Consider the following 6138-nt stretch of genomic DNA (forward strand, 5'->3'; position numbering starts at 1 on the left):
ATTATTTATTTTTTTTACTTGTAATTGTAGAAAGAAATACTCACCTTTCGTCACTTCCTCCCTCTGTGGCCTCGGCCCGTGCCGTCTCTTCCGGTTTGCAATGATTCCTGGGAGCTGAACGTCATCGCTCCCAGGAATCAATGCGACTGCACCGGCCCCGCTCGTCACTTCCGGTGCGACGCCGCATTCCCCGCTAAACAGCTTCTGGGCAAGCGGTGAAGGTGCATTCTGGGAGAAAAAGACGCAGAAGAGGCTCGCGCTGGCTTCAGCTGCCCACAACAGAGATGGCAACGCTGTGGAAGAAATTTTATAAGTGAGTATTTTTTCTTGCAGGTAAGTGCGAACCGGGACAGATCAGAGGCTAGCCATTGTGGAATGTACTGTCCCGGGGGTATGTTCATTGAAGGAGAGCAGTTTCTGTGGAGTGTTGATGATGAAATCCTGAATAAAAGGGATCAAGAAGATTGTCAGTGAAATGGGCGTTCAGTTGGTTGTAGACTAAACATTCAGGAAGTTTGGAGGAAAAGGGGAGCAAGGAGATAGGGTGTAGGTTGTTAAGATTGGTGGGGTCCAATCAGACTTGTATAAAGTACTCGAAATTTCTACTTGAGTAAAAGTACAAGTGCTCGATCAAAAAGTGACTTGAGTAGAAGTGGAAGTGCTCGCAGAAAAAGTTACTTAAGTAGAAGTACTAAAGTATTCAACATTTTCTTTACTTAAGTATTGCAAGTAGTTTTTTCAAAAAATTTGCTACTTAAGTACTAAAAGTAAAAAGTACCAGTAGTTTTGAAAAAAAATTTCTACTCAAGTACTGAAAGTAGAAGTACAAGTACTGTGTTATGTAGTTATTAAAGAAAGAAGTCAAAAGTTTGAACATCATATTGTTTTTTATTATTTCAAATGATTTATTCAAATGATTAACCTGTGTTTGTTAGTAGTTTCTTGATGCACTTTAAGCGCTGTAGCACCAATTATTTGTTTGTTTCATATTTTCTTTTTATTGGAAAGATTTGGTATAGCAGCTTTTATTATACACAGCCTTTATTTTCGTATGCGCTGATTTACAAATGACATTATACACATTTTTTTGAGCTTTATGCAACCTGCCATCTACTGTTCTGGCAGTGGTAATTTTTTTAAAAGTAACTAGTAACTATGCAGCACAAAAAAAAAATACTTGAGTAGAAGTATCGAAATCATCGAAAAAATGTAGTGAAGTAAAAGTAGAAGTAGGAGAAAAAAATTCTACTCTAGGAAAGTACAGATACCGCCTTTCGGTACTTAAGTACAGTACTTAAGTAGTTCTACTTCGTTACTATACATCTCTGGGTCCAATTAAGGTTTTTTAAGTATGGAAGTGATGCCAGAAAAGAGGGAGTGATTGAAGATGTTGAATAAAGAGTGTAGGATAGAGTCAGAGGGTGACCACAATATTTGCAAGGGTCCAGGGAGCAGGTGGTTAGGTGGGTGTTGAAAAAAGTTTAGCAACCTCGTGTATAGTAGCAGAGTTGAGTGTGCCTTTGAATATGGAGTGATATCTGTACAGCGGAGATCTCATCCCGAATTGTATCAATCCTATTTTTGTAGTGATTGCCGATTTCCAGGGCAGTGGATTAGTTAGTGGATGAAGGCAGTCGAGGACGAAGTAGCGTTAAGGGTAGATGGTTGGAAACTAAATTGTGTGGATTGCTGCTCTTGCCAGAGGGCATGGGGTGATGGGAGTTTTGGATACAGTTCAGCGATGGAGGCACAGGGTTTGGGGTTTAATCTCCAGAGGTTGGAAGAAGCAGAAGGGTGAGGGAGGAAATATGGGATTGCAATTTATATGAAGGGACATGCCTCAGGGTTCTGGAGGTTTTATTAGCATGTGGGTTTAGAATTAGCAGGAGTTGGGTGAGTGCAGGAATAGGGAGAGGACAGAAGTGAGGGTGATATATACAGGCTGTGGGGTGGAGAAGAGGGGTGAAGAAAGAGAGAATAAGGAGTGAGGACACAACTATCAGAAGGATTGGTAGAAAGCGCATGTTACAGAGAGGAAGGAGAGCTGAATTAGGAAACAAGGTCACCTGCAGTCTGTTTGGCGTTTTTCAAAGTAGTTTGCTGTGTATTCTCGCTTTGTGCAATCGCTGAAGTGCAGAGCTGAAGTGCGCCCACTTAAATAAAGAACCCACTTATAGAAAGATGTGCGCTCCCCAGCCATATATAGTGTGGAAACGTAGATGTACCCCTTCAGGGTCATAGCATTCCCCCACTTATAGGGCTGATACATTTCCTTCATTTTGGTGATGTCTCCTTTTCCACCAATGACCTTCTCACCTCATCAATCTGTTGTAGAATTACTACATCTATACTAACAATGTCACGCTTACCCCTAACGCAGGTGGTCAGACACTATAGCTGGCTTCTGTGTTCTTCGCCTATAGCAGCCTCCTTTCCCATAAGGCAAGCAGGCCTACCGATACTCAGTTGCCCCCAAGACTTAAACACAATGCTATGATGAATGTTGAGCAGAAAAACTATCAGCGCAGTTATAACCAAAAAATAAATAAATTAATCTCAGAGCAGGGATATAATCAACCAGTGTACAAACCCAAAACAGTGTATAAAATAAGAAGATCCGGCAGCTAACACAAAATAGTGTTATTCACTTACAAAATACAATTTGATCAAACTTAAAAGGTGCTGCGCCAGAAACAAAGTGCAACATATAATGGAAATCAATCTGTGTATACAATAAAAAATGCGATCTCAGTGTCCATGAATCATAAGTGCATTCCGGTATCCAGAACTGTGATCACCCAATAACGTGATTAGGAGAAAATACTGTGCTCCACTCCACTGCCACCAGAGATCTAAGCCTCTCACCTTAAACTTTGACCCAGAGAGCTGATTCAAACAAAGCGTTTACCCCTCAGGGGTCACAGGCAGGTGTCACCAGATGGTGTGGAGGTTTCACTAACGGATGCACTGGGACCAGGTAACCGCGATGGTGTCCCTCTCACAGAGGGCACAAAGAGATCACCACATAAGCAGAAAGAAATCTAATGCTCTCCATGCGGGTAAAGCATATACAGCCGTAGAGCTCTACTGTTGAAGTCAGCGCCCTATCGGCAAAGACGTAACAATTATAGGGGGCGGAGCTGCATCCTCTCTGTTGTGCGGTCTTATTGTATTACAAGCGGTTTGTGAGTACCTTTATTTAAATAAATGGCTGTATATGCTTTACCCGCACGGAGAGCATTAGATTTCAACGACAGTTACAAGGCAGGCAAGGTTCAGAATAGTCAGGGTCAAATCCGTAGTCAAAAGGCAGGCAGAGTTCAGAGAGTAGTCAAGATCTGAATTAAGCCAACAAACAAACTGAATATCCGCGCTACCAGTGTAAGCAGCTGTCATAAACCACGGTGTGATCAGAAAATGAAATATAAAATACAGCGCTGAAAATGAAATCCTATGCATATATGGAAAAGTAAATACAATCGAAAATAACGATAAAATTCTGGAACAGTCCAATCCACCCATGCATCATGGCAAGTGAAGAGATCCGTCTAATAGGTGCTTGAAAAAAGTGAGAACCTCCACCACATGTATAGTGACCAATTGGCCTCTTACCGAATACAGGTGACCAATGCTCTCACAAAGGTCAACAACGCTTTTGCTCAAGGCAGGACGACCAGATTCCCAAAATGATGACAGAAGCTCCTAGATTTCTTGGATCTCCTTCCAAGGATAGGATCTATCATGCAGTGTCCCTCTCAAACATGGAATAGAGACAGGGAAAGACCATGGTGCAGTATGTTCCAAGTAAAAGCGTTTATTTAAAATAAAATGCACTCACCACACGTAAGAACATGAGGGACCTTAAGAATAAATTTCAATGATCGCTGGCGGGCGATGCATTCAAACCGGCTTGTGACGTCGACGCTGACAGCTCCGCCTACATGGATGACGCAGTTGCCTGCGAAACATGTAGGCGGAGCTGTCAGCGTCGACGTCACAAGCCGGTTTGAATGCATCGCCCGCCAGCGATCATTGAAATTTATTCTTAAGGTCCCTCATGTTCTTACGTGTGGTGAGTGCATTTTATTTTAAATAAACGCTTTTACTTGGAACATACTGCACCATGGTCTTTCCCTGTCTCTATTCCATGTTTGAGAGGGACACTGCATGATAGATCCTATCCTTGGAAGGAGATCCAAGAAATCTAGGAGCTTCTGTCATCATTTTGGGAATCTGGTCGTCCTGCCTTGAGCAAAAGCGTTGTTGACCTTTGTGAGAGCATTGGTCACCTGTATTCGGTAAGAGGCCAATTGGTCACTATACATGTGGTGGAGGTTCTCACTTTTTTCAAGCACCTATTAGACGGATCTCTTCACTTGCCATGATGCATGGGTGGATTGGACTGTTCCAGAATTTTATCGTTATTTTCGATTGTATTTACTTTTCCATATATGCATAGGATTTCATTTTCAGCGCTGTATTTTATATTTCAAGATCTGAATTAAGGCCTTCAACAAGGGAATCCAAACAGCAGGGCAGACAAACAGAGAGCTTGGAGCACGTGCTACAAACGCAATATCACAAGCATGGGACTGCAGGCTTGGCTGGCTTCAATCAGATTTGGTCTCCACCCAGAAACTGACCACATCATTCACTTTGCAGATAGACTGAAAGAAAGAAAGAAAGAATACATTACAGCCAAAACCAGGATGCTGGAATGATGAGCAAGAGCACAACTGTCAGCAACCATAAACCAGGCAGAGACAGAAAATGTAGTTAAAAATCACACCTTTAATGTAATAGCAAAAATAACACAGAACAGGAACGTAGTCAAAAACAGAAGCCAGGGTTTGGAAGACAGTGCGGGTAATCAGACAAGCCGGGATCAGAAATCAGCGTTGTCAGAAGCCAAAAATCAGGATCAGAAATCAGAAGAGACGTCAGCCAGGGCAAGTCATAACAGGAACACAGCAGAGACACGCTAGAGATGTTGACCAGGAAAGGCACAGAGGAAATGAGCAAGGCAGTTTAAATAGCAAAAAGGGGCTGGCTGTAGGCTGGACTAATGAGGCAGGTAATGATAACCAGGTGAGTCACTGTGGAAACAATGAATGGCTGGTAATTACCCGACAGCTGAGCAGCATCTGTGCAGTAGAGAGCTGCTATTAATAGCAGAAGCCCAGCCCTGACAACAACCCACTCCTGACAAACGGATTATACTACTTTTATTAGTGGGGGGGGGGGGGGTGTATTTAAGGAGGATTGGAATATGTATGTCTTTATTTTTTAGGATTCAAATAAGAAAGAGGAAAAAATGTAATTTGTAGTAAATATACGGAATTTTTTTTTTTTTCCGTAATGATCCCAGTCTCAGATATTGATCCTAAAATGTGATCAGTAAAGTCTCTGGAGTACACGGAGATCACAGGAATATGATGTGTCCTGACAAAGCCCACAGAAAAAGTTCATCTTTGATTTTAGAAGAGGTGGGACGCACCCGGGGGAATATGATTCTTTGTGTGCAGAAACCTCACACAGTGCCCCCACAGCTCCTCCTCCCAATGTCCCACCAATCAGAGTCAGAGAACCCTATGACATGACACTGACCACATAGCTCCACCTCCCAATGTCCCTCCTATCAGGGTCAGAGAATCCTATGACACCACACTGACCACACAGCTCCTCCTTCCAATGTCCCTCCTATCAGGGTCAGAGAATCCTATGACACCACACTGACCTCACAGCTCCTCCTCCCAATGTCCCTCCAATCAGGGTCAGAGAATCCTATGACACCACACTGACCACACAGCTCCTCCTCCCAATGTCTCTCCAATCAGAGTCAGAGAATCCTATGACATGACACTGACATCACAGCTCCTCCCTCCAATATTTCTCTATCCAACTCTTTATTTCTGGTGCTCTTAGGATGTGGGCTGAACCCCAGGCCTCCTTACTTTCAAAGTAGGGCTGTTGGACCTGCATTGTATGCAGAGTTGTATAAAGTACTCGAAACCCATACTTGAGTAAAAGTACAAGTGCTCGATCAAAAAGTGACTTGAGTAGAAGTACTCAAGTATTCAACATTTTTTGTACTTAAGTATTGCAAGTAGTTTTTTAAAAAAATTTGCTACTCAAGTA

Source organism: Pelophylax lessonae (genome assembly GCF_965119305.1).
Source record: "Pelophylax lessonae genome assembly, chromosome: 9".
NCBI lineage: Eukaryota > Metazoa > Chordata > Amphibia > Anura > Ranidae > Pelophylax > Pelophylax lessonae.